The sequence below is a fragment of the Bos grunniens genome, chromosome 12 (genome assembly GCF_055505025.1).
Source record: "Bos grunniens cultivar Pamir isolate PY7600 chromosome 12, Bosgru_T2T1.0, whole genome shotgun sequence".
Lineage (NCBI taxonomy): Eukaryota > Metazoa > Chordata > Mammalia > Artiodactyla > Bovidae > Bos > Bos grunniens.
Window position 1 is genome coordinate 81,485,841 of NC_141176.1, and position 24,283 is coordinate 81,510,123.

At 47.2% G+C, this 24,283-nt stretch overlaps 1 protein-coding gene across 7 annotated transcripts in view; it reads left to right on the forward strand.

Annotated features, from left to right (window-relative positions):
* Nucleotides 1-1,391: 1,391 nt before the first annotated feature.
* FARP1 (FERM, ARH/RhoGEF and pleckstrin domain protein 1) overlaps nucleotides 1,392-24,283 on the forward strand; it is a 309,639-nt gene continuing 286,747 nt past the window's right edge. For 2 of the 7 annotated variants that reach the window (XM_086330332.1, XM_086330330.1), the window contains exon 1: nucleotides 1,809-2,206. The gene's annotated coding sequence lies outside the window, so the exon portion shown is untranslated. Of the gene's footprint in view, nucleotides 1,548-1,808; nucleotides 19,855-24,283 lie in introns of those variants that run through there. The other 5 variants (XM_086330335.1, XM_086330343.1, XM_086330336.1 and 2 more) reach the window with 4 other exon arrangements.

Sequence of the window (24,283 nt, forward strand, 5' to 3'; positions counted from 1 at the left end):
ACTAGCACCACCTGGGAAGCCCCCTTTCACCAAATAGAAAGGGGTTAAAAACAAAAAACAGGGACCTCCTTGGTGGTCCAGTGGCTAAGATCCCAAGCTCCCAATGCAGAGGGCTGGGGTTCGATCCTGGTCAGGGAACAAGATCCCACGTGCTACAACTAAGACACAGCCAAATAAATACAAAATTAAAAAAAATATATTACCCCCCCCCCAGTTTGGTACCCCAGACTCAAAATGTCTCTTTGTCCCAGAAACTGCTCACACTGGCTATGCTCCCTGTTCTCATGGGGACCCACTCTTCTACAGACGGCCCCCCACCCCTTCCAGTTCCCTTGTGGCCTCTCCTAAGAGCCCTGCTTGGAGGGTGGAAGTCCAAAAGTTCTCTGTGCTCTGCTTAGTCACTCAGTTGTGTCCGACTCTTTGCGACCTCATGGACTATAGCCCACCAGGCTCCTCCAGCCATGGGGATTCTCCAGGCAAGAATACTGGAGTGGGTTGACATGCCTTCCTCCAGGGGATCTTCCCCACCTGGGGATGGAACCCAGGTTTCCCGCAGTGCGGGCAGATTCTTTACCATTTCACCAGGGAAGCCCAAGAATACTGACGTGGGTAGCCGATCCCTTCTTCTCCAGGGGATCTTCCCAACCCAGGAATCGAACCGGGCGCTCCTGCATTGTAGGCGGATTCTTGACCAGCTGAGTTACCAGGGAAGCCAGGAAAACTTCTCTAAGGCGCCAAATGGCCAGGGCGCTGTAGCCGGTGGCCGTCAGGGGTGGGTGCCCTCCGGATCTAGCCGAGGGTGGTTTTTCCTTTGGAACCTGCCGCCAGTCCTTTGCCCTCCATGTGTAGAGGGCCCATCCAAGAGGAGAAGAAAGGGCAAGACCCGGGGCTGAGGATGGGGGATGGAGGTGTAAAGCGGTAGCTCTCAGCTGGAGGATGGGAACCATTGACTTTTCCCTCTTAGGTCCCTGCCTGCTGGGTCCTAGAATCTTGTTCCCGCCTCCTTCGAGTTCCCGGAGCTCCGAGGCCCCACAAGAATCTGTAAACAGCTGACCTATTCCACTCCTTTCCCGTGCGCGGGCATCGCTCGGGTCCCCGGAGGGGGCGTGGAGGAAGCCGGGCCGCGGCGGGGGAGGGGAGGTGACCACTGCCCCTCCGGGATTAAGTCCCTCGTGGCCCAGGGTGGTGCCGGAAGCCCGCTCCAGCGGCCCCGGGGAAGGGGAGGTGCTCGTGGGTCCCCGCACCGCGCCGCGGCCCGCGCGGAGACGGAAAGTCCTAGGAGGTGGGCTCACGGGCGGGGCTCCCTCTTGAACAACCACAAGCACGACTCGCGGAGTCCCGATCCTGGCCGATCCTCCGCCAGCGGCTGGCGGTGTCGCCCGGGTGCTCGTCTCCCGCGCCCTCATCTCGCTTTCGACCGCAGCGGCGGGACTGGCGCGTCCCTGCTGGCTCGGCGCTCTCCCCGGCGCCTCTTGCGTTCTGGCCGGGCGGTGGCCGAGCGGCGAGCCCGGCTCGGGCCGCAGGACCAAGTAAGGCGCGGATCGGAGGTGGGCTCGCCGGGCCGGGGAGGGCGCTCGCGGCGGGCGGCCCCTAGGCGCACCTGCCCCCGGGGCGGAGCGGAGCCGGGGCGGGGTGCGGCGGCTCGCAGGGCGCGGGCGCGGACGCTGGAGGGGGCTGTGGTTCTCCTGCTGTCCCCGCGGCTCGGGCGGCGCGGCGCTGGGGCTCCCCCGCCCCTCGCCGAGGGGCCGGCCCAGGCCCGGGGAGGGGCTCGCCTGCCTTCACTTCCCGCTCGCCGGCCTGGAGGCGGCGGGGCCGGCGCGGGCGCAGGGGGCTGCGGGCAGCGCTCGGCTGGCGCGCGGGGCGGGGACGAGGCCGCCGCCCGCTTTGCGCCGCTCCTCCCCGCGCGAGCGCCGCTCGGCCCGGCGTCGAGGCGGCCATGGCGACCCTGAGCCCGCTCCCCACCCACCCCGCCTGCTCCGCCCTCCCCTCCGCCCCGCGCCACCTTTGATGGTTCGGACCTCGGCCGGCCACCGCCAGCCCCGTGCGCGCGTCCGCGCCGCTGCCGCCGCCCGCGGGTATTAATAGCCGAGCGTCCCCGCCGCACGCGCAGCCGGAGCAGCCGCGCCCTCGGCCGCCCGGGGCTCGGAGCTGCGGAGCCCGGAGGCCGGGAGCGGGAGTGGGAGCCGGAGCCGCCCGCGCCGTGGAGGTAGGAGGCGCGCGGCGAACAATGACCGCGGCGGGCGGGCGGGCGGCAACTTGTGCGAGTCGGGCGCCCGGAGCCGGCCGATCCGGGCGCGGCTGGAAGGAGCTGCGTGGCCCGCGGGTCCTGCCTGCGGGAGGTGTGGCGAGTGGCATCGGGCTTTCTCTTACTAAGGCGGGAGAGTCGCCCTCCAGCCAGGCAACAATAGCCGGAGCTCCGGGGCCTCAGGGCCCCGCGCCACCCCTTGCGCCCTTCTCTCACCTCGGCGGACTCGAGCCGCGGGCTCCGCGCGCGTCCCTACTCGCCTCCCCCCGTCCCGGGGCGCCCTCCCCCCGCTTCCTCCCATCCCACCCGGCGCGCTGACAGCGCCCGACGCGGCTTCCGGACCTCCGGCCGCAATCTGGGCTCCCGAGGCCGCCCGCGGGCCGGGGGGGTGGCCGCTGGCGCGGGTGCTCGCGGCTCGCCCACGCACGGCGCGGGGACCCCGGGTGGGTGACAAAGAGGAACACGCCCTCTCGCCGAGTTGCATTTTTGTCCCTCGTTACCGCCAGCCTTTATGGAGACCAAAGTTTTCTCCCACCCCCTCCCCCCCTTTTTTTTAAAGCAAAGGACACAGATTTTTGTGGTGAGCTTTTCAAAACAACTTCTGATTGTGGTTTTACGATTTAAGTTCCAGAAACTTTAGCTGTGTGATCCGGCCAGACCCTTTGAGAGTGTGTGCATGTGTGTGTGTGTTTTATTCGAGGGGGAACACGCGTTCCCGGGCATCAGTCTGGATGTCGTGTCTGGCCGTGGGAGCCCAGCTCTGAAATCTGTGCAGAGTCTCCCAGAAAACGAGCGAGGTGCGACGCACGAAGAACTGAGGACCCTGGTTATCAGATCCGCCGCTTGAGATGCGGAGAGATTGCCTCGCATCTGGAACAGTTTAGCCGGCTCAGCCTGTCTCTGTGATCCTTCTGGAGTACCATGGTGGCCTCTGGCTGTTTCATTTTATGGTCCTGGTTAATGTCTTGCTTGTTAGTTTCCCAGGTTTGACTTGCTCAGCCCCGCCCTCCTCTGTATTACTGTTCCACCCTGAGCCATGGCTTTTGGGGACCCCCATCTCTCCCACCCCGCAGGCATCGTCTTCAGCCGGAGCCAAACCCCAGCCTAAACCCCGTGGGTTAGGTTCACTGTGCTTTGCGCCTGGTGACTTGGCCAAGCCCATTTCAGAACATCTTCCAGCATTGTCTTGCTTTTCTTACTCAGTCTAAACCGGACAGAAAGCAGGATGAAAGGCTTTTTCGGTCCTGAGAGCTTTGGGACATTTACCTTAAAAATTGTCCTCACTGTTGTGATCAGGCAGGCCCTTCTGAAGTCTCCTGCTTTTGGCTGTCTTCCACATTCCACAGCCTTCTGGTTGGGGCTTTACCTTTAGCCTTTCCGTAGGGTTGGTCTTCTGGGTATGATAGTTTCTGACAATGCTCTTCATGTGGGCTCAGCATCCACATGGCTCACTTTATATTCCTGCAGCATCCTTGTGCAGCAAGGCACCAATATTGGAGTTACTCCAAGCACAAGGGAACGTTTGTGTTTTTAGAATGTCTGGCTAATAGATCTGCTTCTGGGTAAAAAGACACATGATTGGCCAGTGGCTGGCTTCCTGGGCGAAGTGTTGGTGGAAATAGTAAGCTGCTAGCCTAGCGCTTCCCATAATCTCTTCTTTCTTCTTTGTGGATGAGAAACTTGAAATACCTGGTGATGATGTAGCTGTTCTCCATAGGGTCACAGACTCAGTGGCTTGCCCCCTGTAAGTTGGGGTGTGGTTTTTCATTCAAGGAGGGCTTCCCCTTTGGGAATCCTGAAGCGAGTTTTATAGTGTCCCTTTTCACACAATTAGTCTTTTCCTGGAATTTTATACAGGGATTGAATTCCCTAGGTCATAATAGAATACTAAGGCTACTCTGTGGCCAAATTTACCGAAAGGAGACTTAAAAATCTACCTTAGATAATTTTCTTCTGGTGTATTGCAGTTTTGTCATAATTATCTTAAGACTATGAGGAGCTTGGGTGAACATTTTTGTTTTGCTTTTTATTTAAAAAACTGTTGGAGGAAATGGTTTCTAAGAAGATAAGAATTGAATATAGTATTGAAAGGGTTACTTTTTTAAAGTGGAATTCATCCTTTAGCATTCACTGAACTCTAATAGTCATAGAAGAATTTAATTCATTTGGAGAATGGTATATATTTGTAAGGATATATAAATATATATGCATGTGATAGACATCAGAAATGAACACCTTTTTCCATCCTTGAGGAGGTTAGAGAACACTAAAGAAGAGATGGGAGCCCAGTTTTTGCTTGCTGAACACTTTAGGAAAAATGGAATGTGGGTTTCCCAGAGGATGAGGGAAGTTGTGTGAATTTGTAGGTACTTGGCTGATGCTTTGACAGCATGGTGAACCAGGCATTTCAAACAAACCTTTTGCAACTGACCTTGCATATTGCAGAGAGCTGCTTAGTGTTTTTGAGAAAGGCACTTTCCCCTTGAACTGAAGATGCTACAGATAAGAGAGGAGCTCTTGTAATCTCGGTGCTTCCCAGGTGGTAAAGAATCCACCTGCAATACGGGAGACCTGGGTTCGACCCCTGGGTTGGGAAGATCCCCTCAGATCCCCTGGAGGAGGGCGTGGCAGCCCACTCCAGTATTCTTGCCTGGAGAATCCACTGGACAGAGGAGCCTGGCGGGCTACAGTTGTGGGGTCGGAGAGTCAGACACGACTGAGCGACTGAGCATGCACTTGTAATCCCAAAGTACAATCACTGGAGTCCTTTCCGTTGATACTTTGAGTGCCCAGGTATTCCAGGTGTTGCTTACCATTGCTGGGAAGGGATTTTAAAGGTTCTTGTGGCTGCACCTCTCCTCTTATTTGGTGCTTTGATTGAAAGGAGGGCTCACCAAGCCTGACTGTTGAATGGGCAGTGGTGGAGCAACTTGTTTTTTCCCCCTTGCTTTGTAATGGTTAGAGTTTCTGCTGTGGCCTCACTTCATCATACAGGCCCCTCACTCTGTTTCCGCCAGGTTACTGCCTTAACCACTTCCACATGTCGGGCAAGATCAGAGCCCAACGGTTTCCATTCAAATTACTAGAAATACTGATTTCACCAGTCCTTTTATGCCAAATGCCACCTTTGTTTTTAATCAAGAAGCCCCCGAAACTGTTTATTTGAAAAGTGGAGAAACTGTCTTTTAATAGGCTTCCCTCCTCCAGGTTTAAGTCAGTTAAAAATATTTTGCCAAGTGGATACTTTGAGCAAAAGGGAACAATTGATACATGTTAAATGCCCAAGCTCTAAGCCTTTGATACTTGTGAAATAAACCAGGGACCATAGGCTACAAGAGGCCTAAAAGTGAGCGCATGCTCAGTGCTGCCCATGAACTCAAGGCAGTTTTCTTATTTAACGTGGGATGGAAATTAGAGACAGACGGCAAGATTGGCAATTAAATTAATATGAGAATTCATCATTTACACTGAATTAATTTCATGTGTTAGATGGTCATATTTGTGCATACATTTTCAAACAAAAGGGCCCTGGGCCAAATTAGATTATCTTTTTTCTATTATGTAAAATTCCACATCCACAAGAGCAACCGCACTCTGTGTAGACTTTGGGCTTTCCGTAACGGTATCGTGTAAGAGAAGACATAAATCCAGTATTATGATGCCTTTCACTCTTTGTTCTCATCATACTAATTCAGGATCTGCTATTTAGTGCATGGCACACAAGAAATCTTTGCTAAATACTTGCTGAGTGAATAAATAAACCTCATTTTCATGTCCTTTCAAGTTAGTCTTTAACATTTTTAAGGGAAATCTGATATTAGCCCTGACAAGTTGTTGTTCTCTGGGAATTTGAAAATTTGATATTTGGTTTCATTTCTGTTTTGATCTGATTTAACCATTGAAGCTAACCTTTAAAGTCAGGTATTGTAAAAATATACAGACTCATTTTTAAGAAATCCAACACAAAAAAGCATGAAGAAGAAAGTACAACCTACCTGAAAAATTTGCTTCTGGGATAACTTTCCTTCTTCCTGAGATGTTTTTTGAAAGTTCCACGAATGAGCATTTGTTGGGGTGTGTGCTTGTGTCAAGTTGCTTCAGTCGTGTCTGACTCTGTGCAACCCCGTGGACTGTAGCTTAGCAGGCTCTTCTGTTCATGGGATTCTCCAGGCAAGAATACTGGAGTGGGTGGCCATTTCCTCCTCCAGGGGAATCTTCCCAAGCCAGAGGGTAACCTCAATTTCTGTGGGCCTTGAAATCTGTTCCAGAATGATGAATTAGCTGGGTGTGCAATTCTGGATTATTGCTTCTGTGTTAATCCACTGTTTTATGATCCATTTGTTGTTGCTGTTATGTCCGCTGTCAGGCTAATTGTTATTTGTAAATAGTCTCGTCTTTTCTCTCTGGCCGCTTTTAAGACCCTTTGGAGTTCTGCAGTTTCACAAAGCCTAGGTGTCATTTCACCTCACCTTTTATTCCTCTCTCCTCCTCCTTCCCCCTTCCTCCGTCCTCTTATCAGTGTGCTCCTTTCTGCTGCCCAGAGTATTTCAGTGTCTAGATGTGCTTCTCTTTGTTGGTCTGGTCACCCTTGGCCACTCTGGTTGTTTCCAGTCTGGGCTGTTATGAATAAGGCTGCTAAGAACATTTGTGAACAAGTCTTTGTGCGGAGATCTGTTTTCCTTTTTATTGCTGGGTCTTATAATAAGTGTATGTTTATAAGAAACTGCCATCTGTTTTCCAAAGTGTTTGTACCATTTTACATTCCCGCCAATGATATACGAGTGTTCCACTTATGTAATCCTCATGAGCACTTGAAATTACCCATCTTTTTCATTTTGGCCATTCTGGTGGATGTGTTAGTGGTATCTCCTTGTGGTTTAATTTTATATTTCCCTGAAAGAGAAGAATAGGTTTTCCTGTGCTTTTTGGCCATTTGGCTATCTTCCTTCGTGACGTGGCCATTCACACTTTGTTCTTTTCCATTGATTTTTGTCTGATTGTTTCATAAAGCTTTTGAGTATAACTGACATGTAAGAAACCGCACATACTTAATGTCATCTTATTTTACAGTTATGAGAGTTCTGTGTATATTCTGCATACAAGTACATTGTTAGGTAAATATATTACGAGTATGTTCACCAGGCTATTTTTTAACCTTCTCCTTTTTTAATGGTATCTTTTGAAGAGCAAAATTTATGAGGAAAACATTGTACACGGTCCACTTATTGAGCTTATTAAAGGTCAGATAATTTTTTTCAACTTTGGAAAAATAGCACAGTTTTGTGTGTAAGACATACACTAATATCACTCTGTTCAGGAGGTCAGACCCCATTTACTTCATGCAGTTCTGATCTTTCCTAACTGAAACTGAGTTGAAAGGACATGAAAATGGAAAAAAAAAAAAACCCAAAACCCTGCTTGTTTTGAAAAATCTGAGGAAACAAGGGGTTTAAGATTGTGATCAAATAAATAGATTTCCAAAATTCAAAATTGAGTTGTTTGTTCTTTTAGCACACAGAAGGATTGTGGAAAAGAAGTATTTTCAAAATCAATACCAAAAAATGGAGCCCTAGGAAAAAGCAAGATGTGACATTCTAAAAAGAGGTCAGGATGGCATATGTGGGTGCTTGTAAAAGGCGTTTAGTTTTCCTATTTTGGTGTGAATTTCATCGTGTTATTTATGTATTCTCCTCATTTTCTGAACTGGATAACAAGGGTTGTCAGATCAGAAAGCATGTTTTCCTGATTTTTGTTTCTCCTGCTCATAGAAGATAAATAAATATTGCTTGACTTGAATTAAAATTTGTGTCATGACTGAAACAGAAACAGAGAACAGACTTGCGGTTGCCAAGTGGGAGGAGGGTGGAGAGGGATGGATTGGGGGTTTGGGGTTAGCAGATGCAAACTGTTATACATAGAATGGATAAACAAGGTCCTACTGTAGAGCACAGGGACCTCTATTCAAAATCCCGTGCTAAACTGTAATGGAAAAGACAAATACATACATACATAAATTTAAAAATTTTTGTATTGAAAACTCCATGACATGTTAGGATACCGATGTTAGAGATTGGTATTAAAGATAAGAAGAGTTGGGAATATAGATATTAAGATGAGACAGATCAGCCCTTCTGTATGTTGTCCATCTTTGTGATGTTGGGCAAGTTATTGGTGCTCTTTCCCTAAAACCTCAAGGGGCCTTCAAGAGTGCATTTATCTTCAGGTGATAGAATCTTTGACTTATAGCAGTGAAAGTCACCAATTGCTGTTACTGCTACTGCTAAGTTGCTTCAGTCGTGTCCGACTCTGTGTGACCCCATAGACGGCAGCCCACTAGGCTCCTCTGTCCCTGGGATTCTCCAGGCAAGAATAATGGAGTGGGTTGCCATTTCCTTCTCCAATGCATGAAAGTGAAAAGTGAAAGTGAAGTCGCTCAGTTGTGCCCGACTCTTTGCGACTCCATGGACTGGAGCCTACCAGGCTCCTCCGTCCATGGGATTTTCCAGGCAAGAGTACTGGAGTAGGGTGCCATTGCCTTCTCTGCAATTCACCAATTAGTTGCCTCAAATAATAAGAAAGGAAGGGGTCCCTGGTTCAGTGTCTCAGCTCACAGTATCACCCAGGACACAAGTTCTTTCTGTCCTTCTACCCTGCCGTGCCCAGCTTGTTGCTTTCTGTACCTAGGCTTGTCGCCCAGAGGTTAATGATGCTGCTGCAGCCTGCTGAGCTGTTACGGCGAAGGGCTGCTACAGTTCCATGCTGCTTAGTGTCACCCATTTGTTGTCATCAGGAAATGATGGCACGGCCTTCTTCACACTCCTTTTGTCCTTAATCAAAGTGCTTCTCAGAAGCCGCTGACATTTGGTGGTCTTTGAAGAAGGATCTGGGGAGTGTTTCTGTACTCTCACCGAGATACCCGATAGCCGGACTGAATGTGATGTCTGGAATCACAGCAGCCATGTTGTGATCAGCCTTGGGATGACGGCAAGAGGATGATGGGCTGAAAGACGGAAGCAGAGTTCTTGTGGGCATCACTTAGGCACCAATCTTCCTGCACCTGGAGCTTAGTATACTAAATAATAAGTTTTGTATACCAAATAATGCCAACCTGGACTTAGTGTATTAGACAATAAATTTACCCACTTTCTAATTCTGTTCTTCTCATCCCAAGCATCTTGACTGATACATTCATCGGAAGACTTTGTCTTTCTTTTTAAAAAATGTCTTTTTTGGTCTGCTTTTTACAAAATGAAGTGTAGTTGATTTACAATATTATGTTAGCTTCTGGTATACAAAATAGTGATTTGATGATATTTTTGTAGATTATGCATCATGCTAGGGTTATTAGAATATTACTGACTGTATTCCCAGTGCTATTCATTGTATCCCTGTGACTTTATTTTATAACAGATCATTTGTATGTCTTATGCTCTTCACCTGGTTTGCCCATTGCCCTACCCCTCCTCCCTTTCAGCAGTTTTTTCTCTGTACCTGTGAGTCTGTTCCTGTTATATTTATTCATTTGTTTTTTAGATTCCACATATAAGTGAAAACATACAGTATTTATCCTTCTCTGTCTGACTTATTTCACTTAGCATAATTGTTCCCTGTAGGTCTATCCATGTTGTCACATGGATAAACTGTCCTTCTTGATGGCTGAGTGACAGCCCATTGTGTAATATCCCTGTGTTTTCTCTATCTGCTCTTCAGTCAGTGACCATTTAGGTTGTCTCCATGTCTTGGCTATTGTGAGCGACGCTTTAGTGAACACAGGGGTGTGTGTTTCTTTTTAAATTAGTGTTTTCGCTTTCTTTAAGTAAATACCCAGGAGTGGAAATGCTAGATTGTGTGATAGTTCTATTTTTGATTCTTTGAGGAGCCTGCGTACTCTTTTCCGTAGTGTCTGCACCAATTTATCAATATATTCCCACCTCCAGCGCTGGAGGGTTCCTTTTCTCTACATCCTCACCAATACTTGTTATTTCTTGTCTTTTTGATGAGAGCCATTCTGACAGGTTGGAAGACTTGATCTTTCATCTGCCCTTTGACATTATCTATGAGAAAAAGAGTCTCTTACTGTTAATTATGTGGAAAGTGGCTTAGTAATCATACCAAGTTGCTGTGAAAGATGAATGATTTTTAAGGACTGTAGGTATTTGATAACATGTGAGAATCTGGTCACTATATCTGCATAAATTTTACCTTTTCCTCTCTTGATGGCCTTGCAGGACATCTACTTAGAGCTGACCATTTGGGGTTTGGATTAGGAGATTTGTGAGGCCATTATTAATCAGAGATTAATGTCTTTCTTTATAATCTTGCCAAATCTTTTGATTATCTGGCATGAAATCTTATTGAGGGCCAATGTTATTAGTAGAAGGAACTGCTTGAAAATGTCAGGATTTGGGTAAACTAGAGATTTACTACATTCAAAAATTAGACACAGGTATTTATGACCCTGTAAAGAAAGGTTGAATGATTTTATGATAACCTTAATCCAAGCAAATGAATTGAATGGAAAATATCCAAGTGAAGAACTTGCAGAATATAGAATTAGAAGATTCCAGTCTATTTTCTTTTGATTGATACAACCTTTAAGAAGAAATCTGGTCATCCCCCCACCCCTTACTATCAGGATGGTCAGGTGACAAGAGTTAATTGCATATTCACTCACATTTTTTTTTTTTACTTCATTTTGTGTGAGGATTTATCAACTCAACAAGTATTTGATTGACTAGCTGTGTTAAATTACTAGTTAATATTGGTGCCACAAAAATAGGGCCCAGTTCTCTGCTGTCAGAGTGTAGCATCCAGACCAGATTGGAGAAGTTTTCTAGATAATTACAATATGACAAGAGCTTTGCAAAAGGTACTGTAATGGTGGAAGTGTTCAGATATTAAGATATTGGATTCTGGTTGAAAGTTGCATTTAAGTTGAGCTTTCAGTAAAGAAGTGTGTTTTTGTTAACTTGTTTGCTCATTTTAGTATTCCCTTTGTACTCTACTTTTTGTAACAGGATTAGAAAAGTATTCATGTATCAAACAGTAAGTAAAAATTCCTTGCAATCCTGCTGGTCAGAATTTGTGAAAATTAAAATTTGATTTATTTCCATTTGATTTTTGGCATATTCAATATATTCCCAGTATTTGTCTGTCTATAGACAGACATACTTTTTTAAAAAATTGTGAGAACAATGCGTGTATAATTAGAAGCCACTTTCCCGCCTTAACCGCTGAGTGTTTTCCATATTGAGTTTTCTTTGAAATGAAAATTTTAATGACTTTATAATGTTCCCCTGTATAATTCTACATAATATACCTAACATTGCCCTTTATTGGTCTTTTTATTTTTTTGCTTGCAATATTTGACTGCTGTAACCATCTGTATATAAATCTATGGAAAGAGGGTTCTTTTGTTGCAAGGGGCAGACACCCACCCACCTTGAGTCGTAAGAGAATGGGGAATTTGGTAGCTCTCAATACCAACCCCAGAACGGGCCAAGGTGAGTCGTCTCAGGAATCGAGACCTGGGTCTGAAGACTCCAGCCACGTGTGGGATTGGCTTCGTGTTCCTGGTTCTCTCCACTGGCACTTGGGACAGTTCGCTGGTGATGGTGGGGCTGCCTTGCGCGACACAGGAACTGTAACATCCATTGTTGTTTAGTCAGTCGTGTCCGACTCTTTGCGACCCCATGCACTGTAGCCCGCCAGGCCCCTCTGTCCATAGGATTTCCCAGGCAAGGTTACCAGAGTGGGTTACCATTTCCTTCTCCAGGGGATTTTCCTGACCCAGGGATTGAACCCATGTCTCCTGCCTTGGCAGGTGGATTCTTTACCACTGAGCCACAGAGGAAGCCCATAGCATCCACGGCCCCACCTTAAAAGTCAGGCAGCCCCCACCTCTACCCCCCGTCATGCTGGCGATTAGTCATACCTTTGAACATGTTCCATTCCCGGGGATGAAACGTTCATGCCACTCACGCTGGGATTGAGACTCACCAAGTTGAAGTTTGAACCCCCATCTCCACCCCTCCAGGGAAGGACTCCTGTTTTGGCCAGATGAGGGACCCCTCTTGTGACGGAGGGGTGTATAAGGATGGGGTGGGGATGGGGAACTGGCCTTTCCAGGTGGATAAGATTGACACACAAAAATAAGGGGAAATAACTTTCTGGGGGAGGGCCCAGCGGGGAAGGAGGGACAGAGACAGGAAGGAGGTGCACCGTCCACACCTCCCGGGGCTGTGCCGAAGCTGGAGGATTCCCATCAGGACAAGATTGATGTCCATGCACCGAAAGCTGCAGTTCTAACCTAATGGTCCCTTGTGAGGGGCGCCACCGTGGTTAGATATCAGCTCCAAACAACCCTCCTCTCGCTTATATTCAGACACACCATCCAGAATTCAAGGAAAGAGGTGGAAATCGATCAGGCTTGCTCAGGGTGAGTCTACAGCAAAGCTGGCCCCTGCAGAAGCCCACCAGGCAGGCTGGGATGGGAGCTGTGCCTCTACACTCTTTTCTTATCACTTGTGACAACTCTCGAGGTGCCCCCTGCCTTCTTGAATTCTGGCCACGCTGGGTCTTCGTTGTGGCATGCAGGCCTTCTCTGCTTGCAGCCCTTGGGCTTCTCTTGTTCCTGGTACATGGGTTTAGTTGCCCCGTGGCGTGGAGGATCTTAGCTCCCCAATCCAGGGATTGAACCTGCACCCCCTGCATTGGGAAGATGAATTCTTAACCCCTGGACCATCAGGGACGTCCCATGTGCCCCCTTTCTCTGTTGTTGGTCAGAGGCACTTAGTAAGCAAGGATGTTAGCTCCTGGCAGCCCTAACCAGTCCCCAGCAGACAGGACTGTTTCGGGACAACCGTATGTTGAGAGAGAAGATACCCATATGTGACCCAGCCAAGCCATGCCCGTTTTGCTAATTCCCGATCAAAGCAGTGTCTCTGTCTCAGTTCCATTGGCTTACCATTGGAGATTATCCACAGAAGTTTTGGCGAGCCCCCAGGGCAGTGCCGAAGGCAGCTGCTGCCAACGCCGGCGGCCTGACTGGTTTCATCTGCAGTGTAGCTCGCATCATTAGTTAGTCCCTGATGTGTGGATTTTGCCTTTTCCCCCAGAGTTCATTTCTGGAGATCAGGAGCTGTGTCTCAAAACTTCTGATCTACTTTCTGGCTACTTAAAACAGAGCCTTTCTTTGATGGATTAATGAGGATCTTATCATAGGATCTCAGGTAGCTGGAAAAATCACAACTCATGTGAGTCTCAATAACTCTTCACAAGTTTCTCACAAAGGTCTGTCGAGCACCTTTTACCCGGAGGGCACGATTCCTGAGATTGACAACAGTGAAGAAAACAGGCCGAAAAATCCTCGTCTTCAAGGGGACAGTGTATATATATATATTTTTTGGTCCAAATTGAGACATTTTTGACACTGAAAGGCGCTAACTGCCTGGGTGTCAGAACAAAAGGCGTCTAAGTGGATGGTCACCCTCGTGCTCAGAGAGGGGCCCAAAGTGTGTGCATGCGTGCTTAGTCGCTCAGTTGTGTCTGACTCTTTGCAGCTGCATGGATTGTAGCCCGCCAGGCTCCTCTGTCCATGGAATTCTCCAGGCGAGAATACTAGAGTGGGTTGCCGTGCCCTCCTCCAGGGGACCTTACTGACTTGATTGAACCTGGGTCTGTTGAGTCTCCTGTATTGGCCGGCGGGTTCTTTACCACTGAGCCATATGGGAAGCCTGGCTCAAAGCAGGGTGTTGGGGTGGGGGTGGGGGGGCTGGTTTTCCCCTGAGGCTATCATGTGCCCTCAGGATAGTCTGGGTCTTGTGACTTCAGGGACCCCATCATTCACTCACTGGACACATTTATTGAGAGTCCGTGAAGTTGTGTTTGTGTCCTCCTAAAAGGTGGTTTGCTCCCAGGCAAGGCTGTTTGCAGGGACATACAAGTGGGAGGTTTGTCCTCTGGAGGAAAATAATGAATGGAATTGTTTGAGAGACTGTGGACTCCTGAGATACAGATCAGCAGATTCCAAGTAACTTCCTTGTAGAAGTCCTTTTGACCAGCATTTTTTTTTTAAGCTTTGAAAATCAACAAGGCTCTAGGCCCTGAAGGTGATTTAACAAGACACAGTTAAGGGGAAAAAGGAGTTGAGATTGCTTTGGAAGGAAATCACACATGCATTAAATTAAAAAAATATATATAGTAAAAGTGCCCTCTCTGCCTCCTGTAGCGTTCTGTGAGTTTTACCACGTATATGGATTTGTGTGACCAACACCACAGTCAGGATATGGAATTTAAAAAAAAATAATTGTATTTATTTTTGGCTGTGTGTGGTCTTTGTTGTTGCATGGGCTTTTCTCTAGTTGTGGTGAGCCGGGCTACTCTCTGGTTGTATGGGTGTGCGGGCTTCTCGCTGCAGTGGCTTCTCTTGATGTCAGTCACAAGGACACGTGGGCTTTACATGCAGCTTGTGGACTCACTGGTAGCTCCCGGGCTCTAGAGCACAGGCTCAGGAGTTGCTGCACGTGCGTGGTTGCTCTGTGGCATGTGGGATCTTGCCGGGCCAGGGATCGAACCTGTGTCTCCTGTACTGGCAGGCAGATTCTTTAACCACTGAACCCCCGGGGAAGCCCCAGGATATGGAACATTTTGAGCAGCTCAGAAAATTCCCAGGTGTTGTTCCTTTCCTTGGGTTCACCTTCCCCTGTCCCCTTCCGCCACCCCTGTTAACTGCTCACCTTTGCTGTGTCACTATCTGTTCTTTTTCAGACGTCTTATAAGTGGAATCACAGTGCGTGAACCTTTTTTGAGACTGGCTTCTTTCACGCACTCACACAATGTCTCTGAGATTCTTCTGAGTTGTTTTTAACGTCACCCTTTTCCTTCAATTGCCGAGTACTGATCCGTAGTATGGATGTACCACGGTTTGCATAGGCATTCACTTGTTGAAGGACGTTGGGGTTGTTTCCAGTTTGGGGCAAGTGTGAATAGAATGGCTAAATCAGCAGCTGCTAGAAGCTTTCATGTGCAGGTCTTAATATGGGTGTGATTTCTCACCGGGAGGTGCCCAGAAGTGGAGTCCTCCCCAGCACGTGATGTTGTCCCTGCTTTTCACTGAAGCCATTTGAACAGGTGTGTACTGGTGTGTCAGCATGGCTGTTTATTTTTTTAACAAAACGTGCTGAGAAAACATCAGTATACGAGGGGCTTATTCAAAGATATTGACTAGATCCTTTCCTGGGCTACCTGGTGGTGGTTTAGACACTAAGTCGTGTCTGACTCTCTGCGACCCCGTAGACTGTATCACCTGCCAGGCTACTCTGTTGTTTTGCTGAGAAGTTTCACTTTCATCTCAGGTTCAAAGGATTTGTTAACAAAATAAGCCACTTGTTATATACAAATAAATAATACCAGTATTTATTAGAGAATTAGGACTTCCCTGGTGGCTCAGATGGTAAAGCATCTGCCTACCATGCAGGAGACCGGGGTTTGATCCCTGGGTGGGGAAGATCCCCTGGAGAAGGAAATGACAACCCACTCCAGTACTCTTGCTTGGAAAATCCCCTGGATGGAGGATCCTGGTAGGCTACAGTCCATGGGGTCGCAAAGAGTCGGACACGACTGAGCAACATCACTTTCACTTTCATTAGAGAATTATCTGGCTTACTTTCAATATACTAACATGAAAAGAGAAACAGCAGAGGGTACTTCACCAAATTGGGTTTAGACCAACACTCAGACTCAAAGAGCTCTGGGAAGTCCCGGGACACAGCACATCTGGAGTCTCAACTGGGAAAAGGTCCCAGGCAGCACATTGGCTCTGTGGGTGAGACTTCAAAGATTGCAGTTCGGTTCCCCGTTTATAATCCTGGAAGGAAAACTGATATCATCATCAATCTGTGAGCAAATAGCAACTCTGGTGTCATGCTAATGTTGTTTGTTTTGTCTTGAAGAACTTGGAATATTGTTCCGCCTGAGGCTTGGTTGGCCAGACCCCCTCCAGGGGCTCAACAATCTCAAGACTATCTCATCTATGGTGCGGCTAGTCTTGCACTCACAGCAGGCAGTCACCCACAGTCAGGGCGTCACCCACAGTCAGGGCAGTGTCCTGGCAGGTTAGAAGCAAGGTCAGAGGCCTGTTCTGCTTTGTCTCTGAAGCCTAAAGAAGACTATTTAATTTCCCTAACATCTGTCTATGGGATTTCCCAGACAAAAATACCAGAGTGAGTTGCCATTTCCTTCTCCAGGGCCTCTTCCCAACCTAGGGATTGAACCTGTGTCTCCTGCATTGCAGATGGATTCTTTACTACTGAGCCACTACGGAAGCCTACAGGCAGAGGCTTAATAAACTCTGTTAGCTGCCCATTTTGGGAAGGGATGAATCAAAAAGAGCAATTGTGTATATGAAAGCTGAGGCTCAGAATGTAACAATGCCAGCAAGAAATAGAGGTAAGTAGCACAGAGTTGGACACGACTGAAGCGACTTAGCAGCAGCAGCATGTGGCATAAATACTTAGCTCAGAGACCTGATAGGGTGTGGAGGTTTGATTTGAGTATCTTGTTAATTCTCTATGTGAATATACAGTGATAATGATTAAAAGAATTATAGAAGCAGCTGAAAGGCAGTGGCGACCTGGAGGAAAGAACACAGGCTTCAGGGCCTGGATTCCTCATCTGTGACTGTGTGACACACTACTCCAATTTGAGTGACTTATGTCAGTAGACCCAGGTTCGATCCCTGGGTCGGGAAGATCCCCTGGAGAAGGGAATGGCAACCCACTCAAGTGTTCTTGCCTAGAGAATTCCATGGACAGAGGAGCCTGGCGGGCTACAGTCCGTGGGGTCACAAAGAGTCAGATGCTACTGAGTGACTAACCCACACGTCAATAGTAAATACTGTCTTTCACAGCTTCTCTGGGACAGGACTCTGGGAGTGTCTTAGATGGGCAGTTCTGGCTTGGATATTTGCAGCAGAGATGTCAGCTGGGGTGGTAGGGTCTGTTTCCAAGGAAGCGTCTCAGGTAGGCTGCTGGAGTATCCTTACAGCATGGTGGCTAGGTTGTCCCAGAGCGAGTAGTTCGTGAGGACCAAGGTGGAAACTGCCATGACGTTAATGACCTAGACTGGGAAGTTCTCCTTGGTTGCTTCCACAGATTCTTGATCACACAGGCCAGCCATGATTCAGTGGGGGGTTGACTACACAAAAGTGGGGGGTGCCAGGTGGCAAGGGTCATTGGGAGCCATCTTGGAAGCTGGCTACCATGGGACTGAGGGACTTGTGTTACACCCTGTGTTATAGAACAGGAAGAGACAGACTTGGGAAACGGACTCCTGGTTGCCAGTTAGGGTGGGGGGGGCGGCGCGGAGGGATAGTTGAGGACTTTGGGAAGGACATGTACACACTATTTTTAAAATGGATCCCACCCCCGCCAAAAAAAGAAAACCCCACTGGATAGCACATGGAACTCTGCTCAATGTTATGTGGTAGCCTGGATGGGAGGGGGTTTTGGGGGAGAATGGATACATGTTTATGTATGACTGAGTCCCTTCACTGTTCACCTGAAACTGTCACGACATTGTTATTTGGCTGTACCCCAATACAAAATGTTTTTGGTGTTAAAAAAAAAAAAATGAAATCCCAGAGTCGGCGTTAGCAGATCCACAGTTGATGGTGAGGGTCAAGGCCTGTGGCAGGGGAACAGTGGCTTTTCCCTGGGTGCTAGGTACCTTGGCAAAGACTCGAGGTTGAAAAATTGTCAATTTTTCAAGAGGTTGAAAAATTCTCCTGGTGGTTTGATTCCTTTTATTTAAATAATGCCTGCACTTTGCTGTAGGAAGGAGAATCTGAGAGACACAGAGGTGGTCTGTCTGCTCACTGTGCCATGCTGTTTGGGTACCACTTTCCTGCTTATCCTGAGGAGCTAACCAGGGTAGGCATCATTCTCTGTTCTCACTTGCTGTCTTTCCCTGGCATAGCTCAGTGCTAGGAATGGCCCTCACTTCTACCAGCTGAAGATGCAAATAAGAAAAGTCTAGTGGCTGAGACTCAGGACTCCCAATATAGGGGTCCCAGGTTCAATTCCTGGTCAGGGAACTAGATCCCTCTTGCCGTAACTAAGAGTTTGAATGCCAGGACTAAGCCTGCATGCTGCAACTAAGATCTGGCATGGCCAAATAAATAAATATTAAAAAAGAGAGAGAGAAAAGTCCATCACCAGAGTGATGGTAGGGAAAACCCATCAAAACCTATCTCCAGAAAATTGCTTGATAGATCAAGCAATAGATAGATAGATAGATCGCATGGGCTAGAAGTCCTTCTAGGAATCATATTCGGCTTCTTCTTGGAATCAGGATTTGGGCTTCCAGTTTTAAACCAGGTGCTGTGTTAGACTGCGGGCTTGCACGTTTGTTTGGTCCTTTCTCAATGAGGAAGATGTTGTCCCCGTTTTACAGAAGAGGAAGCTGAGTCTTAGATTTCTGGGTAACATGCCCACGGTCATACACCGTGTATCAGTGAAATCAGGCTTTCCTCAAGTCCATGCTCTTTGTGACTCAGTTAGGGATCTTCTCCTAGTACAGCTGTAGGCAAGCACACCAGACTAGGGCGACGTGAGATAGATCTGCAAGTTCAGGATCAGGCACTCTTTGTTTTGTTCTTGTTCTGTCAGCCAGTCTTGTCTACCTCTTGGGGACCCCATGGACTGCAGCAGCCAGGCTTCCCTGTCCTTCACCATCTCCTGGAGTTTGCTCAGACTTATGTCCATTGAGTCCGTGATGTCATCCAACCATCTCACCGTCTGTCGCCCCCTTCTCCTCCTGCCCTCAGTTTTTCCCACCATCCAGGCCTTTTCCGGTGAGTCATCTCCTCGCATCAGGTGTTCAAAGTATTGGAGCTTCAGCTTCAGCATCAGTCCTTCCAGTGAATATTCAGGGTTGGTTTCCATTAGGATTGATTTGATCTCTTTGCAGTCCAAGGGACTCTCAAGAGTCTTCTCCAGCAGCACAGTTCAAGCCTTGCCTGGTGGCTCAGATGGTAAAGAATCTGTCTTTGTTTAACAGTGTATTATTTTGTTCATGGTTAAAAAAAAAAAAAAAAAACTTTTTATTTTTAAAAAATTGACTAAAAAAAGGTGATCTTAGTTGTGGGTTTTGGCATCCCTTAAATTTCACATCCAGGGCCATGCCTCGCTTGCCTCACCTTGACCCCACACAGCCAGTGGCTCTGGATGTGGAAGAATGAGGAAGGTCTGATCAGCTCACGGGAGTTCAGCATGCTTTTCAGCATTGTGATACTATTTTATTTTCCCTTTTGAGACATTTTGGTGGACGAGTCACCCGTCTTAGAGGACACGTCTTGGCCCTTTGCAGTCGCTGCTCTGTCCCTGCTTGACACAAGTGTTTGGTTCCAGGGTTACTTCCAGAATTTCAGCTGTGAGACCCTGACGCCCAGGCCTAATGAAAGCCTGTTAGAGTTTCGGAGAGTGGTGTTTTGTCACTCGGCGTGGATGTTTGGGAGCTGCAGCAGGAAGGAGATCTGCTTTCAGCTTAACAGCCACATGACAAAGGACCTGTGCCATGAGGCTTTCCCGGGCGCCGATGCCAGCCTGGCAGTGAGTACTGTCGCTCTGCTGGCAGGGCTTGTGTGGTTCAGGGCTGTGGCTGCTCTAGCCTGGTGCAGGGGATGGCTGCCTGCTTCTCCCTTGCGTTGCTTGCAGAGTGGCTTGGGTAACCCGAACAGATCATAAGCCTGGCCTGATGTATTTCACATGGGAATTAGCTGTGCTTCCCTGAATCCTTTTTTTTAAACAAAGCTTTTTAAAATCATCTTGTTTCTTCTGCATGTCTCTTTTTTAATTGTAAAAATAATAGGATTGTTGTAGAAACTTTGAAAAGTGAAGAAGGGTGGTTTGGCAAATACACGTACTCACACACGGATTGTTCTCTTCATATTTGCCTTACATAGTTTTCTTTCCTTTGGTTATTAAAAAAAAAAAAAAAAGGTTATTTTAAGAGCAGTTTTAGGTCCACAGCAAATGGAGTAGAAAGCAGAGTTCCTATATACCCCTTCCTCACCCACTACCGCCCCCATTACCAACATCCAACATTTTCCTAAAATTTAGATTTTTTTTTACTGTTTAATTTTTTTCAACTTTATAATATCTTGTACATTTGTTTTTTGAATTTCTCCCCCCTTAACGTTGCTTCCATAGTCCTTAAACTAAAGTGGTTAAGTTCAAAGGTCTCATGAGGTCACTTCCTGTTGACCTTCAGAGCCCAATGCAGTTGGGCTCACAGTGGGGGGGTGGGGTCCTTGGATGACCTCTGGATGACCCTGGATGACCTATCATGTGGAGATTGCGCAGAATGTCCTTATAAGGATGTAGGGGCCTGATGAAGACTCACTGCTGCTGCCTGTCTTATCTCTAGATTCTTTTTTCCTCATGGCATTTGTGGGCAGGGGGCTTGGGATCTACTTTCTATTAGAAGTGTGTAGCCTTCCTCACGAGTTAGAAAATAGAACTGTAGTCCTAACTCTGACGGATGCTTCTGGAAGTGAATACTGCTCCGGGGCTCTCCTGCTTGCCAGGTTGGGGGTTTGAAAGTGGTGCAGGATTTCCAAAAGAAGGGGTGGGTGAGATCCGGGAACACGACTGCCTTCTCAGTGGTGTGTGCTGGGAAGAAGCACCTTTCGCTGGTGTACCTGTAGACACTGGCTTAGTTTGCTCCTTTCTGTGGGACTGCTGCCTAGCACAGGCTGTGGCCATCGTCAGCAGCCATTAAATCTTTGTCGAATGAAGAGAACTGATACCCTCTTTGGGGCCTTGTTGGTAAAATGACCTTGAACTTCTTAAACCTGAGCCGACCTTCTCACCAGCTGTTGGGCTCCCATGGTCTGTAAAAGCCTTGAATTTATAGTCGTACGTTGATGGCAGATCTAAATTTACTCCTCACCCTGCCCTCTAGACAGCATGTTAAAAAGCAGAGACTTTACTGTGCCAACAAAGGTCCGTCTAGTCAAAGCTATGGTTTTCCATTGGTCATGTATGGATGTGAGAGTTGGACCATAAAGAAGGCTGAGCACCGAAGAATTGATGCTTTGGAACTGTGGTGTTGGAGAAGCCTCTTGAGGGTCTGTTGGACTGCAAGGAGATCAAACCAGTCAGTCCTGAAGGAAGTCACCCCTGAATATTCACTGGAAGAACTGATGCTGAAGCCGAAGCTCCAATACTTTGGCCACCTGATGTGAAGAGCTGACTCATTTGAAAAGACCCTGATGCTGGGAAAGATGGAAGGCAGGAGGAGAAGGGGACGACAGAGGATGAGATGGTTGGATGGCATCACTGACTCGATGGGCATGAGTTTGAGTAGACTCCGAGAGTTGGTGATGGTCAGAGGAGCCTGGTGTGCTGCAGTCCATGGGGTTGCAAACAGTCCGACACGACTGAGCGACTGAACTGAATTGAACTACCCTCTAACACTGTCTGCTTTAGCATCCCCGTCCTTTAGCTTCTGGCCTTGGTTTTAGCTTCTCAGACACAGGCCTGCTTAGCCTCTTGGAAAGTTAGAGATGCTTCATGTTCTGTGAATGGCAGAGATGCCTTGCACATCAGGTGCTTGACAACAAATGCTCACCTAGAGGAGAAAACTAACTTGTTTGGGGGCCATGATATCCTACGTTAGTGGTTTGTACATTAAACCTAGGATGGTCTTTTCTAATATTCTTAATTACCCCTCTTTAGCTGAATTCTGAGTAAATTACTGGATAGTTTGAATCTATGAATAATGCCATTGGCAGCAACTCCAGAAATAGTCTTACTTTTTAGTGAACAGTAAGTGTACCTAATCGCCTTTAAGACTGCGGGGGAGAGGAGTGAAGAAAGGATGAGGAAGTTGCCATGTGGGTATTTTGCCTCTGTTAATATTTGTTGATTGGCTGGCTACCTAGGCCAATTTCTTTTTTTTTTTTAACTTTTTATTTTATATTGGAATATAGCTGATTAACAATGTTATGATAGTTTCAGGTAAACAGCAAAGGGGCTCAGCCATACATATGCATGTGTGCATTCTCCCCCAGATAATTCTCCTCCCTTTCAGGCTTTGGCCAATTTCTTTTTTGTAAATAACGTTCATTTATATATACATATATATATATATATATTTTTAAAGGGGTGTCATTTGTCTTAACCAGATGAAGGTCGGTTGACCATCTGGACTCTGTTTGCCTGACTGGTCAGCATTTCAGGGACCCTTGTTTTTGTGGAAGAAGACATTTTCAGTTGAGACTGAAGGAGGCGGAGAGTCTGGGGTGCTCTTTGTGGGTTTATGCTGAAGTGTCTTGATTTTTCCTCACCGAATCTCTTGACTCCTTTGATTTGTGTTTGATTACACAACAGACGGACACATCGGGGACTTTCCCTTTGTCCACACGTTTACCTGCTGCTGTGAATCCAGTGGAAGCGTTATGAATCTTCATAGAGCTTAGGTTTTGGTTTAACATGAACCAAGTTCATATTCTTAATTGTTCTTAGGGTTGCAGACCGGACTTCACCGCCAGCGTAGCTTCCTGCTCTATCCTCCGCTGTGCATTGTGTGTGGAAGGAAAGTCTCCTCTGTCTCTCTGAGAAGAGCTGGTCTGGCAGGCCAAGAGGTTCCGTCAGGAATTGTATTATTCATCCTCAAAATACTTTGAAATTTAGTTTGAATTTTAAATTCTTTTTGACTTTGGTAAAGAATAGATACATGTATGTATATAACTGAATCACTTTACTGTATACCTGTAGCTAACACAACATTGTAAATTATACTTCAATCTTTTTAAAAAGGTGGTTAAAAAATACTCAAAAAAAGAATTAAAAAAATTTATTTTATATAGGAGTATAGTTGACTTTTTTGGAAAAGACTCTGATGCTGGGAGGAATTGGGGGCAGGAGGAGAAGGGGATGACAGAGGATGAGATGGCTGGATGGCAGCACTGACTCGATGGACGTGAGTCTGAATGAACTCCGGGAGTTGGTGATGGACAGGGAGGCCTGGTGTGCTGCGCTTCATGAGGTTGCAAAGAGTCGGACACGACTGACCGACTGATCTGATCTGATAGTTGACTTAGTGATTCAGATATATACATATATATACTTTTTCAGATTCTTTCCCACTATCAGATCAGATCAGTCGCTCAGTCGTGTCCGACTCTTTGCAACCCCGTGAATCGCAGCACCCCAGGCCTCCCTGTCCATCACCAACTCCCGGAGTTCACCGAGACTCACGTCCATCGAGTCAGTGATGCCATCCAGCCATCTCATCCTCTGTCGTCCCCTTCTCCTCCTGCCCCCAGTCCCTCCCAGCATCAGGGTCTTTTCCAATGAATCAACTCTTCGCGTGAGGTGGCCAAAGTACTGGAGTTTCAGCTTTAGCATCATTCCTTCCAAAGAAATCCCAGGGCTGATCTCCTTCAGAATGGACTGGTTGGATCTCCTTGCAGTCCAAGGGACTCTCAAGAGTCTTCTTCAACACCACAGTTCAAAAGCATCAATTCTTTGGGGCTCAGCCTGCTTCACAGTCCAACTCTCACATCCATACATGACCACAGGAAAAACCATAGCCTTGACTAGACGAACCTTTGTTGGCAAAGTAATGTCTCTGCTCTTGAATATGCTATATAGGTTGGTCATAACTTTCCTTCCAAGGAGTAAGCGTCTTTTAATTTCAGGGCTGCAGTCACCATCTGTAGTCATTTTGGAGCCCAGAAAAATAAAGTCTGACACTGTTTCCACTGTTTCCCCATCTATTTCCCATGAAGTGGTGGGACTGGATGCCATGATCTTTGTTTTCTGAATGTTGAGCTTTAAGCCAACTTTTTCACTCTCCACTTTCACTTTCATCAAGAGGCTTTTGAGTTCCTCTTCACTTTCTGCCATAAGGGTGGTATCATCACCATATCTGGGGTTATTGATATTTCTCCTGGCAATCTTGATTCCATCTTGTGCTTCTTCCAGCCCAGCGTTTCTCATGATGTACTCTGCATATAAGTTAAATAAACAG